Source organism: Littorina saxatilis, linkage group LG14 (genome assembly GCF_037325665.1).
Source record: "Littorina saxatilis isolate snail1 linkage group LG14, US_GU_Lsax_2.0, whole genome shotgun sequence".
Lineage (NCBI taxonomy): Eukaryota > Metazoa > Mollusca > Gastropoda > Littorinimorpha > Littorinidae > Littorina > Littorina saxatilis.
The window spans coordinates 42,743,708-42,758,784 of record NC_090258.1 but is presented as its reverse complement, the minus strand read 5'-3'; the positions used below and the strand labels follow the sequence as shown (position 1 = coordinate 42,758,784).

Sequence of the window (15,077 nt, the reverse complement as noted above, 5' to 3'; positions counted from 1 at the left end):
ACCTTGACGCAAGGTCAAGATGCTATGTATGTTTTTTGGGGCCTTGTCATCATACACCATCTTGCCAAATTTGGTACTGATAGACTGAATAGTGTCCAAGAAATATCCAACGTTAAAGTTTTCCGGACGGACGGACGGACGTCCGGACGGGGGGGGACGGACGGACGGACGACTCGGGTGAGTACATAGACTCACTTTTGCTTCGCATGTGAGTCAAAAATACATTCTGGAAAATGTTATTTGTAGGATTTAAATATATATATGAAAACATAATAAGGTCCCCATATCCACGTTCCCAAAAACCTTGTCTGAATATATAATATATATAATAAAAGTTTCTGGGAACACTAACTTTTTTTTTAATATTCAGGCATAACAGCATTCTTTCACATGTATTGTTTGCAAAACTTTTTTTAACTTCAAACTTGTAAGATTAAGGCCACAGTCTTCAGTTTTCTCTTTTATTGGTCCTTGTTTGAGCAGTTCTTATGAAGCTGTGTTGTATTCAAATTGATAGTCGGTTGTGCAAATAGTATTTAACCATGTTTCTTATGCTGTGACAATTTGGGTGTGAATGTGAGTGTGGACGTGGATATATGATTTACTGCAACATTTAAAACAAAATCATGTGCTTTTGCATTTTGGAAATAAATTCTATTGATTGATTGATTGATTGATAGTTTGTCATTTGGTTTCGTACTAGTAAGGAAGTGTTCTTTTCAGCTGTGAGCTTATAAAGTTTATATTGATGCTTCAGACACTGCATAATCTTTTGAAGAACATATTTGCGGAAAAAAATAGCACACACACACACACACAGAGCGAGAGAGCGGGAGAGAGAGAGAGAGAGAGAGAGAGAGAGAGAGAGAGAGAGAGAGAGAGAGAGAGAGAGAGAGAGAGAGAGAGAGAGAGAGAGAGAGAGAGAGAGAGAGAGAGAGAGAGAGAGAGAGAGAGAGAGAGAGAGAGAGAGAGAGAGAGAGAGAGAGAGAGAGAGAGAGAGAGAGAGAGAGAGAGAGAGCAAGAACATATTTGCGGAAAAAAATAGCACACACACACACACAGAGAGCGAGAGCGAGAGAGAGAGAGAGAGAGAGAGAGAGAGAGAGCACAATACTCGCTTGCAGTCACTCCCTGTTTACACAATACACACTGTTCATGAAGGTTTTAAACAGATACTGTTGTTTATTAGTCCAGCATCAACAACACAAACAATAACATAAGCAACTATTGTTTTAAAGAAAAAGACATACCTCGTCTTGCAAAAAGGTGGATTGTTACCGAAAATAAAATACAGTCATTTAAATCTACTGATAACTAAAAAGAACATTAAAGATAATACAGTCTTATGCATAGTCATTGAACCGAAAATTATTAACTTGTAATATGTTTGCAAAAAAATAATCGCACCCAAAAAACATGATTTTGAAGAAATATGATGTCACTAAGCATGATTAACCTTCGCCGACAGTCGCTAAAAACATTCTTCGCCGACCGTCGTCGAAGGACACATACTTTTAACACAGACAGCCATGCGTAGTCGGAGGACACATACTTCTCAAAGAAAAAAAAACGTGCTCAAGTAGAGAAAACAAGAACAAGAAAAAAAAGTACAGAAATCAGGCTTTTCATTGAATTAGATTATCAAACTAAATATATTTCCAATTGTGTACTTGCATTTATCTTTTTTCGTGTTGTGTAATTACGCACCAAGTTAATTCTTACCTGAAATAAACATTAATCACAACTCAGCTTTTATTTTGACATCGAAAATCGTTATTTCTTAAACACCATGAATCAAAGTCCATGGTAAAAGTGAAACAGGTGACTGAACAATGGGGAGGCAGAAAAAAAGAAATAAACAAGAAAAGGACCACGGGTCCTAAAATCACCCAACCGTATGTGTAGACGGATAGACACAGGCAGGGACGCTGACAAAAGTAACAGTCACCCCCCTTTCCTTTGGGTGGGTGACTAAAAATGACAATAAAGGCTCACCTAAATATATGTTCTTATCCCATTGTGGCGCATGAGGTGACTAAGAACCCAAAATAAGAGATCCCCCCCCCCACCTCCCAGGGCGGACCCTGGGAACAAAATTCAAAATCAAAAAAGCATTTCAATGGAAAAAAAATAATCAAAATCAAATCTGATGATACATTTCATTACGCTAATAGGATAATTGCCTAACTCAGAGTTAGATAGTTTTGAGACAACGGTTCCATAATAACGCCAACAATTGTGTCAATCATCTGTAAAAATTCCGAAAAGAAATTGCAAAGAGAAACGGTTGCTGATGCCATGTCAGCAAAATTGCCTAACTCATAAGTCAGTTATCTTAACAGCATACCCATGCTTTTCTGTCTATGCATGTGCATCCCATGGTAAACAAGATCAATAGAAATTTGGATTAAAGTTCATTCTACTGAAGTACAGAACCCAAACTTCAATGCAGAGGCTGCTGAACAAATCGCTTTTTCTCAAAACTTGCAAAAGTGAGTTAGGCAATTATCCCATTAGCGTGACGATTTGCAACATATTATATATTATTAAACATTGCTTAACGTCCAGCTGACTACACCGAGCCGTCTCAAAACGCCCCACGCTGCCAACTAAAAAAACCTAAAAATTACCAATGAAGGTATGTCACCAGTCCTTCTGATAAACCATGTTTACAAGGACATATAATTGTGAGGCTCTGGAAACGATGAGGTACTTTCCCCTGTTTGTAAAAACCAGGTTTTAAAAAGAAAAGAGGATAAAATAATGTCCACGAAGAACTGTGATCCTTGTATCTCTATCTACTCTGCTTCTTTGCAAGACAAGTTTATACACGATTAGCTAGGAACCTGCGTAAACACCGAGGTTTACTACGAGTTTAAGCAGAGCTTTAAGACATGTCATTTAAGCTATTTTTTACACAGCAAAAGGCGGTAAAAATGTCACGTGGGATCATAATCACCACGTTTTCTGCATGCAATCATTTCTCCGATTAGCAATCTTCCCACTGTGACACCAGCGACTAAAGGCACTTCACATCGCCTCCTTCCCTAGTTTTCAAACCAACATCACAGGGTACCAGACCGCAATTCCGAGAATATACCAGTACTGATTTATGACGTCTCAACATAATTGTCTTAGCAAGATTAAAGCAGAGTAGATAGAAATACAAGGATCCCAGTACTTCGTGGAAAATATTAAGTAAAAATGCAGATCCTTGTTCATCAAGACCTAGGGTCATACAGCAAGACCGAGGGTCATACAGCAAGACCGAAGGTCATAAGCAAGATCCAGGGTCATACAGCAAGATCCAGGGTCATACAGCAAGACCCAGGATCATACAGCAAGACCCAGGGTCATACAGCAAGACCCAGGATCATACAGCAAAACCCAGGGTCGTACAGCAAGACCCAGGGTCGTACAGCAAGACCCAGGGTCGTACAGCAAGACCCAGGGTCATACAGCAAGACACAGGGTCGTACAGCAAGACCGAGGGTCATACAGCAAGATCCAGGGTCGTACAGCAAGACCCAGGGTCGTACAGCAAGACCCAGGGTCGTACAGCAAGACCCAGGGTCATACAGCAAGACCCAGGGTCATACAGCAAGACACAGGGTCCTACAGCAAGACCCAGGGTCCTACAGCAAGACACAGGGTCGTACAGCAAGACACAGGGTCCTACAGCAAGACACAGGGTCCTACAGCAAGACACAGGGTCCTACAGCAAAACACAGGGTCATACAGCAAGACACAGTGTCATACAGCAAGACACAGGGTCATACAGCAAGACACAGGGTCATACAGCAAGACACAGGGTCCTACAGAAAGACACAGGGTCCTACAGCAAGACACAGGGTCATACAGCAAGACACAGGGTCCTACAGCAGACCGCAAAGAGCCTATTAAGGGCCCACACAAACTTTAACTTGTCACAACAAGTTATAAATCACAAGTTGAAAAGGAACTATGTACACATTAAAAATCTTGGCATTATTAATTGTTTTGTCGTTTAAGCTATTTTTACACAATGAAAGGCGGTAAAAATGTCACGTGGGATCATAATCACCACGTTTTCTGCATGCAATCATTTCTCCGATTAGCAATCTCCCCACTGTGACAGCAGCGACTAAAGGCACTTCACATCGCCTCCTTCCCTAGTTTTCAAACCGATATCACAGGGTACCAGACCGCAATTCCGAGAATATACCAGTACTGATTTATGACGTCTCAACATAATTGTCTTAGCAAGATTAAAGCAGAGTAGATAGAAATACAAGGATCCCAGTACTTCATGGAAAATATTGAGTAAAAATGCAGATCATTGTTGATCAAGACCGAGGGTCATACAGCAAGACCGAGGGTCATACAGCAAGATTGAGGGTCATACAGCAAGATCCAGGGTCATACAGCAATCCCCAGAGTCATGCATACATACATAATGCGTATAGCCCAGCGGACTGCAAAGAGTCTATTAAGGGCTTACACAAACTTTAACTTGTCACAATGAGTTATAAATCACAAGCTGAAAAGGAACTATGTACACATTAAAAATCTTGGCATTATCAATTGTTTTGTCATTAAACAAAGATCGACCAATCAAACACAGCAATAACACCTTCCTATTTCAAGTTTTACGAATCGTAGTCACACTCAATTCGTCAAAACTTTGAACATCGTGATTTGTATGTCGTACGTGACATGAAAACCCATGGTCATACAGCAAGACCCAGGGTCGTACAGCAAGATCCAGGGTCGTACAGCAAGACCCAGGGTCGTACAGCAAGACCCAGGGCCGTACAGCAAGACCCAGGGCCGTACAGCAAGACCCAGGGTCGTACAGCAAGACCCAGGGCCGTACAGCAAGACCCAGGGTCATACAGCAAGACCCAGGGCCGTACAGCAAGACCCAGGGTCGTACAGCAAGACCCAGGGTCGTACAGCAAGACCCAGGGTCGTACAGCAAGACCCAGGGCCATGCATACATACATAACATATCGCGTATAGCCCAGCAGACTGCAAAGAGCCAATTTTTGTCTTGCTGTATGACTGGGAATTGCAGATATGTTCTTCAAAAGATTATGCCGTGTCTGAAGCATCAATATAAACGCTTATAGCTCACAGCTGAAAAGAACACTTCCTTACTAGTACGAAACCAAATGACAAACTATCAATTTGAATACAAAACAGCTTCATAAGAACTGCTCAAACAAGGACCAATAAAAGAGAAAACTGAAGACCGTGGCCTTAATCTTACAGGTTTGAAGTTAAAACAAGTTTTGCAAACAAAACATGTGAAAGAATGTTGTTATGCCTGAATATTAAAAAAAAAGTTAGTGTTCCCAGAAACATTTATTATATATATTATTATATTCAGACAAGCTTTTTGGGAACGTGGATATGGGGACCTTATTATGTTTTCATATATATATATATTTAAATCCTACAAATAACATTTTCCAGAATGTCTTTTTATATTTGGGTACTAAGTCGACATATAAACCACAATGACAAATTTCAACTTTCTGCAAGCAGTTGAAAACGAGTTCCCAAATAACCGGCTGGTGTCAGAGTTAGCTTCATAAGAACTGCTCAAACAAGGACCAATAAAAGAGAAAACTGAAGACCGTGGCCTTAATCTTACAAGTTTGAAGTTAAAACAAGTTTTGCAAGCAATACATGTGACAGAATGTTGTTATGCCTGAATATTAAAAAAATTAGTTAGTGTTCCCAGAAACTTTTATTATATATATAATACAAGTTTCTGGGAACACTAACTTTAAAAAAAAATTAAATCGATCAACACACACACAAACAAACAAACATAACAACAATAAAAAAAAAAATTAAAAAAAAGGACATACATGTTCATGTCTTGTCGTTTTAAAAGTATAACTAAAAAAGAACTTATAACTAGATATTTAACAATGGTACATAGAACATCCAGAAAGTTGAAATTTCGCACTGTGGTTTATATGTCGACCTAGTACCCAAATATATATACATTCTGGAAAACGTTATTTGTTTAGGATTTAAATATATATGTGAAAACATAATATTAATAAGGTCCCCATATCCACGTTCCCCATATTCCTAAACAAATAACGTTTTCCAGAATGTCTATATATATTTGGGTACTAGGTCGACATATAAACAACAATGCCAAATTTCAAGTTTCTGGGAACACTAACTAATTTTTTTTAATATTCAGGCATAACAACATTCTTTCACATGTATTGTTTGCAAAACTTGTTTTAACTTCAAACTTGTAAGATTTAGGCCACGGTCTTCAGTTTTCTCTTTTATTGGTCCTTGTTTGAGCAGTTCTTATGAAGCTGTGTTGTATTCAAATTGATAGTTTGTCATTTGGTTTCGTACTAGTAAGGAAGTGTTCTTTTCAGCTGTGAGCTATAAGCGTTTATATTGATGCTTCAGACACGGCATAATCTTTTGAAGAACATATCTGCAATTCCCAGTCATACAGCAAGACCCAGGGTCATGCATGCATACCTACATAACTTGTATAGCCCAGCAAATAATAGTATTACATCAGGGTCTCATTTCGGGGTCGGACTTATCGCTATTTTGTTACTCAATTTCCTTGTCAGCTATTAAACTCTAAGACACCGGTACAAAATGTTTTCTTATTACGGAAGCCGAAGCGGGGTTTCGCGGGGTACCCCCGGGGTTCCGCAGGGTTTCGCGGAAAATAGCTACCGCACGCATACTGCATGCGTCAGACGTTCTCAACATCAACATTCCGCGATCGTCACCTGTGTTTCTGTTGAAGCTCCTGGAGTGACTCAGAATGTGTGTTGCCGTGTTCCACTCCCTTTTCGTTTTTTTCTTTTCTTCAAGCAAGACAGATAGTCATTGTAAATTTATCTGTGAGATTTCATTCAATTTTATTTGGGTTTAAACCGTTTTAATGACATTAAAATCATTTAAAGCTGTCGGTGTTGCTGTGTGTAGATTTCATTTATTTGTGCGAGTGCATGCAGTTTGCATCGATGGTGCGATTAGTTTGAAAAATGTCCGATTACATTCCTCTTGACAACCTCAATTTCAAAATGAGCCCCTGTTATATTGTGGTTTTTTTTTGCTTAACACCCAGCCGACCACGAAGGGCCATATCAGGGCGGTGCTGGTTTGACATATAACGTGCGCCACACACAAGACAGAAGTCGCAGCACACAAGACAGAAGTCGCAGCACAGGCTTCATGTCTCACCCAGTCACATTCTTCTGACACCGGACCAACCAGTCCTAGCACTAACCCCATAATGCCTGACGCCAGGCGGAGCAGCCACTAGATTGCCAATTTTAAAGTCTTAGGTATGACCTGGCCGGGGTTCGAACCCACGACCTCCCGATCACGGGGCGGACGCCTTACCACTAGGCCAACCGTGCCTGTGCCACTGTTATATGGTAAGATGTAATGAATAGGTTTGCTCTACATATTGCACCAACAGACCAGCAAGTTGTCTCAATCTCTGTGCTATGTCATTTTTTCTAGCTGGTCCATATTTCTTCAGTAAGCTTTCGCCAAAAAGCAACAACATGCTGTCTTTGCCCACAACTTCAGCTAGTCCATCTTAAAACCGTGTCTTCATTTAGTGCTGAAGCTTTGCTCGCACATTCATACATGTTCTATTGTTGAGACAAGTATTTTGGTTAATTGCGGCTTGAATTATCTTCCCTGACGGATACATGCCTTTTTGAAGGAGATGCCCAAAACCATTTATTAAAGTTTGTATTTCAGCATGAGACCAGCTTGAATTTACGCTTGTCTTCATGAGCTTTGTCGACCTCTGCCTTTAATTATTTTTTTTTGTTTGTTTATTTGTTGCTTAACGTCCAGCCGACTACGCAGAGCCATATCAGGACGAGGAATGGGGGGATGAAGGGGGCCACTTGTCAAGCGATTCCTGTTTACAAATGCACTAACCCATTACTTGTGTCCCAGCAGGCTTTAGTAAAACTAAATTAATACCTACTGGAAGATTACCAGTTTCCAGTATGTTAAAATAGGCTTAACCTATCTACTGCTGGACTTACATCAGAACACTAACAGATTAAACTATACATGAATCGCGAGACAAGCGGCAAGAGAAGAGATTTTTGGAAAAAATACAGGTGAATGAGCAAGAAGGCAGAAAAAAGAAAAGAATTCATGAAGAAAAAGAGAGCATGACAGGAAAGAGGAACCAAAAATCTACCTAACAGCAAACTAGAAAGCTCCTGCGGTTCCAAAAACAGGAGGGGCCTTTAATTTCTTAACCGCAGTGCCCCACTGCGGGAGCCTTTAATTAGGTAATAAACAATGCATGTTATTAGTAGTAGCAAAAGTATTTAGATATTATAAGAGTATGTCCACTAGAACCCGACATGTAGCATCTATATATAAATAAAATTGAAATAATATTGTGGCGGTTTCTGCGACTTCCATTACTCGCGCAGAAGCGTCTGATTGGAGAAACTAGAGGTCAAAGTATGTACCAAAATGTTGCTAACTTGACGTTGAGCAATGTAAAATAACATTTTTTTTAAACAAACTTTGAACTCGAATTTCTCCAATCAGAAGATTCTGCACGAGTAATGGAAGTCGCAGAAACCGTCACATATGATGGTGGCGGTATAAACATACCAAGCGGTTCTGCATGTGTGCGACATGTGTAGTCGCAATCCTTGACGGAGGAGTCATCGCTCCCCAAATCACCCACGATGCCGGTGTTGTCATTGCCCAAATCACCCACGATGCCGGTGTCGTCATTGCCCAAATCAGCCACGATGCCGGTGTCGTCATTGCCCAAATCAGCTACGAATTGCCCAAATCACCCACGATGCCGGTGTCGTCATTGCCCAAATCACCCACGATGCCAGTGTCGTCATTGCCCAAATCACCCACGATGCCAGTGTCTTCATTGCCCAAATCACCCACGATGCCAGTGTCGTCATTGCCCAAATCACCCACGATGCCGGTGTTGTCATTGCCCAAATCACCATGACCCACTGAAACAAAGATTAGTTTAAAATTATAGAATCTTTGCTTATTGTTGATTTATAACACCGACACAAGACAGACGATGGACCTTCTTGACTGTCACGACCTCAAACAGCATGTAGACGCTCCCACACGCAAAACACACATCATTGACTGGATTGTCACCCACGAGTCCACTGACCTGGTGTACGACATCCTGCTGAATGACTACCTCAGATCCGATCATTCTGCAGTTTTGTTCTCTCTTAAGATGGCCAAACCATCCAAACAGAAAAAGCGCGTAGTCCGCCGTAACCTCAAAGAAGTTAACACTGACACATTTCGCGCAGAAGCAGCCCGCCGACTGCTTGATCCTCCGGTATCCTCAGACCCTGTACGTCATTACGACTCCACTCTCAGCACACTTCTTGACGAACATGCACCCGCAAAAACCAAACTCATCGTAGATTGGCCTTCTGCACCCTCGATCACAGCTGAAGTTAAGTATACAAAACAGTTGCGTCGCCGAGCAGAGAGGAAGTTGCGAACCTCAAAGCTGGTAGTTGACAGACAGATTTACAACAAGCAAATGGAACATGCTCAGACACTCATCGCAGACGCCAAACAATCGCACTACAGCACCAAAATCTGTGAAACAACCTCTGCCAAAACACTCTTCTCCACAGTGAATGACCTTCTTGGCTGCTCTTCTGCTTCTCCCTTGCCCAACAACATCGACCCCTCCAAACTGTCGCAAGCTTTCTCTGATTACTTCCATAACAAGATCCAAACCATCCGTGACAAACTAGACAAAATCCCACACCAAAACTCTGAAACTCCTCCTGCATTTACAGGCACTCCCTTCACACACTTTCAGCCTCTCACTCTCACTGACCTGGAGAAAGTCCTCAAAGAAATGACCTTGAAAACCTGTGACCTTGACCCTCTTCCCACACAACTCTACTCTGACTGTCTTCCTGAACTCCTCCCTTCTATTCTCAAAATCATCAACACTTCTCTGCAAACAGGCACTGTCCCCAACTCCTTTAAGACTGCTATTGTCAAACATCTACTGAAGAAACCATCGCTCGACCCAAACACTCTCAGCAACTACCGCCCTGTCTCAAACCTTTCCTTCATCTCCAAACTCCTTGAAAGAGTCGTCCTAAAACAACTCAACTCTCACCTTCTTTGCAACAATCTTCTCTCTCCGCTTCAATCTGCCTATCGTCCTCACCACTCCACCGAAACTGCCCTTCTCAAAATCACTACTGATCTCCTCCTTGCCACTGACCAAGCTGAAATCTCTGCCGTCGCTCTACTTGATCTATCAGCGGCCTTTGACACAGTCGACCACAACATCCTCCTTCAACGCCTTCAGCACACCTTTGGTATCCATAGCACAGCTCTTTCTTGGTTCTCTTCTTATTTCACCGACCGCTACCAGACTGTTTCGATTGACAAACTGAACTCTGACCCCATCAGGCTTGAGTGCGGAGTCCCTCAGGGCTCAGTCCTTGGGCCTGTACTAATTACTCTCTACACTCAACCTCTTGACCACATCCTTGACCGACACAACGTTCTCCACCACTCTTTTGCCGACGACTCTCAACTTCACAACAGCTCTTCCCCTGACCAGTCTGAATCTCTTCTTTCCTCTATCTCTGACACTATCACTGACGTGCAGAATTGGATGACAGAAATCAAACTTCAGCTCAATAGCAACAAAACTGAAGCTATCCTAATAGGCACTACATCCAAACTCTCCAAAGCCACTTCCGACTCTCATCAACTCTCTGACTCTTCTGTCCCTCTGTCTTCTGCTGTCAAAAACCTCGGAGTCACTCTAGACAACACCCTTTCCATGAAACAACACATCTCTTCTGTCTCTCGCACCTGCTACTTCCAACTCCGCCGCATCGCCACTATCCGCAAGTACCTCACCACAGATGCTACCGCCAAACTGGTCACGTCCACCATTCTCTCACGTCTTGACTATTGTAACTCTCTCTTGGCGGGTCTTCCCTCTTCTTCTATCTCTCGTCTCCAACGCATTCAAAATAGCTCTGCCCGTCTTGCCTTACGAAAGAAAAAGGGAGATCATATCACCCCCCTCCTAAATCAGCTCCACTGGTTGCCCGTTCCTGCTCGTATCACATACAAAAGCCTCCATGGTCTCGCCCCTGCCTATCTCTCCGACTCTCTCTCTCTCTATGTCCCTTCACGAGCACTCAGATCATCTGCCGGCTCCCTCAAGCTCAACATCCCCCACACCAAACTCAAAACAGCAGGTCAACGCTCATTTTCTTTCCAAGCACCTAGCCAATGGAACACACTACCTCTCCCCCTCCGTCAACAACAGTCCCTCGAATCATTCAAATCTGCACTCAAGACATTCCTTTTTTCCACATAATCCATGCATTCTACACTGCCCACCCCAATACAATACAATACAATACAATAACTTTATTAATCTCTAAAAGAGAAATTACATTGCTGAGCGTTTGTGTCCGTAATAATAACATACATAAAACATTCAAAATAAACATTTGTTCATTGTCCTGAGAAAATATAGCACATTGGTTATCACATAAGAAAGTATATTAAAAATAAATTAACATGCATTCACCATCAACAATGCACAAAAGAAAGTCAGCACCTTGCCGGTTATCACATATTGTCTAAGAGAGTAGAATAAGAGTATATAATCATGCAAAACAAAATCAACAATACTGAAACAATACAGAACACTGACCCCGTGCATCAGAGCGACAACACCAGCATCTACCGCCCCACCTGAGAATTGAAGATGTGAATTGCAGATGGAATGAACGAATTTCTGTAGCGTGTGGATCTTGCGGTTGGTTGTCTGAATTTGTTGCTCCTGTCTGTCCGTCTACTGTCAAATTCCGGTCTGAGTGGGTGCGAGTCGTCAGCCAAAATCTTCTGTACCTTGTCAGTCAGTCGTCGTTCATGTGTTGATGTGAAATTGTCCTGCTTCCTCCCAACCACCCCACTTGCTTTCCTGATGAATTTATCTAATCTATCCCTGTCTTGCTTGTTGATGTTGCCACCCCAACACACGGAGCCAAAGTACAACACACTATTGCACGTTGAAGTGTAAAACATCTGAAGGATTTCTTGTCTGCAGATGTTAAAAGACCTGAGTTTTCTCAAAAAGTACAGGCGAGAGTGGAGTTTCTTCACAAGGGCATCAGAGTTTGGTTTCCATGTCAACTTATTGTCTATAATCACCCCCAAATACCTATACTGCTCTACCTTCTCTTCGACCTCCCCCTTGATCACTATCTCCCTGTGTACATGTTCCCCCCTCCTGTTGTCCATTATCATTGTCCATCCCACCTTGAATAACTGTACATATTTTAATGGTTGCTGGTGTGTGTGTGTGTTGGTGACTTTAAGTCTCCGTGTGTGTGAATGAGTGTATGTGCGCCTTGAGTCGCCTGTTGGGGAGATATGTGCGCGTTATAAATATTCGTATTATTATTATTATTTATGTCAAACACTCTACCGTACCTCGAAATGTTTTAGCTCTTTGCTCAAGTGCTATTATTATTATTATTAGCATTGCTTAACGTCTAGCCGACTACGGAGAGCCTTCTCAAGATATCCCCATGCTGCCAACTAAAAAACAACAAAAAACATCATTGGCGGTCTGTCACTAGCCCCGTAGATGAACCCGACATGTAGCATCTATATATAAATAAAATTTAAATAATATTGTGGCGGTTTCTGCGACTTCCATTACTCGTGCAGAAGCTTCTGATTGGAGAAACTACAGGTCAAAGTTTGTCCCAAAATGTGTTATTATTATTTCACGTTGCTTAACATCTAGCCTGTGTTGCTAACTGGATGTTGAGCAATGTGAAATAATAATAAGAACATTTGGGAACAAGCTTTGACCTCGAGTTTCTCCAATCAGAAGTTCTGCACGAGTAGTGGAAGTCTCAGAAACCGTCACTTATGATGGTGGCGGTATAAACATACCAAGCGGTTCTGCATGTGTGCTCGTCACGTCGCAATCCTTGACGGAGGGGTCATCGCTGCCCAAATCACCCACGATGCCGGTGTTGTCATTGCCCAAATCACCATGACCAACTGAAACAAAGATTAGTTTAAAATTATAGAATCTTTGCTAATTATTGATTTATGTCACTCTATCGTAAATAAGAACAAAAAGTCCCAGTCTCTAGGCTGGGGGAGGATGGAATCTGTGGCATCCCGGAGGCCGTCATTGCCCCCACGACTTCAAAGAGAGAGAGAGAGAGAGAGAGAGAGAGAGAGAGAGAGGAGAGAGAGAGAGAGAGAGAGACTTCAAAGAGAGAGAGAGAGACTTCAAAGAGAGAGAGAGAGAGACTTCAAAGAGAGAGAGAGAGAGAGAGAGGAGAGAGAGAGAGAGAGAGAGAGAGAGAGAACCAACGTATGGTTCCTGATGGCTTTCTTGCCTGAAGAGTGAAGTCAGGTGTATGTAATTTCATCGTTGCATGCACAACAGAAACTTCTTAATCATAAACTCCATTATCTTTTTTGAGAATCTAACTCCTTCATCCACTTCCAAGACCATTTATTTGGATGTTTTGCCTCACTTGGCAACTTGTCGTCAAGCTGATTTGCACATGGGTCTCCATTCTTGAAAAAATCCACGCTTTCACTTATCGTGGTGGCCATTTTGAATGTAAAACAGGAAGTGACCACAAAGGGAAGCAAAGACTTGTGGGAGAAAAAGTGAATCTTTTTGAGACAAGTGAGGCCCTGATAAGGATGTTTAGGGAAAATGTAACTTTTGAAAACATAGGTAAATGTAAACATCCTTGTCAGGGCCTCACTTGTCTCAAAAAGATTGCAAGCGCTTACGCTCTGCAACGCTAGGCTGTTTGACGAAATTATATTTATTATATCGCGCATGCACAAGATGTTTGAAAATGCGGGAATTGGTATTTCTTTGCGTGAAAAGGCGCGCATCCAAATTTTATTTTTGCGGGATTTCTTTCATATTTGCGGGAATGCGCGGTCTAGAATCGACACTGCGACAGATCAAAACGGTGTCAGAAGGTTTTTGCCAGAATGGAAGGACGAATTTCCTTGGTTAGATTTCGACAGTGGAGTGTGCGTGAGCGCAACTCCATGACTGTGTGTAGGGGTGGGGACGAGTTTTTGCATTCAGATTGTGGGTAACCTGATTTTTGTGCGGGTAAGTTAAAAATGACATGTTACATACCCGGGGAAAGCTGAATTGACAAAAATGTGGCCACCCCTGCGTCCCGTGACAGTAAGGTGGGTTCGTATCATGAAGGAGTTAACAAAAGTGACATTTAGCCCTAATGACAGTGAGGGGCGACATTTGTATTATAGCCTACAACAATACAAATGTCGCCCCTCACTGTCATCAAAGGGTACGAGTCGTGCATCCCTCTCATTACTAGTACTATTGATTGCCAGCACTAAGAAAACTATTAGGAAAGGGTGTATTTTTCAAATAAGTCCAGAGGCTATTTAATTTAGTAGCAATGGACTTCAGACTTTTTATGGAAGAGAACAAATTCCAAAATGATAGGTTTTAAATCGTTTTAAGTAGGGCTAGGCGAGGCGCTCTCTTGCCAACATTGCGTCATAATCTGAAAGGTTCCGCGACGCAATATTCCTGATCCTGATACTTAGCTGCGTCGATATCATCGGAAAATGCACTTTCCAAACCTACTTGTGATATAGACTGCGCACATTTCTTTGCAACCAAACAGCGCCGAAACTCAATTATGTAAGACAGATCTCTTACTTTATCAACATCAGTGGTTGTCTATTGACAATTTGATGCGGCATGCGTGTTCAGATTGTTACGCGAAGCTGTGGTTCACTCTCCCATCTCTGTCAAAATGGCGGAAGGCCGAATCAAGCCACCAGCCACACGTCACTTCCAGAGAGGGACATTATTTTCTTTCGTTTTCTCCCGAGCTTTTGAGAATACGGGTTAGAAAAGTGAGTCATTATCTTCACTGGAACATATTGAATACGAACTCTAGCGCATAGAGAATATTCTGGCCCAGAAAGATCTCTAACAACGACCTTCTCCAACGATGCAACAT

The 15,077-nt window shown here is 42.0% G+C and overlaps 1 long non-coding RNA gene across 1 annotated transcript; it reads right to left on the bottom strand.

The window, feature by feature from the left end:
* Positions 1 to 1,158: 1,158 nt before the first annotated feature.
* LOC138947815 (uncharacterized) lies at positions 1,159 to 13,269 on the bottom strand. The gene is made up of 2 exons (XR_011449828.1): positions 12,985 to 13,269; positions 1,159 to 9,005 (listed from the first exon to the last, which is right to left on the bottom strand). It is a non-coding gene; the product is annotated as an uncharacterized lncRNA (long non-coding RNA).
* Between the last annotated feature and the right edge of the window lie 1,808 nt (positions 13,270 to 15,077).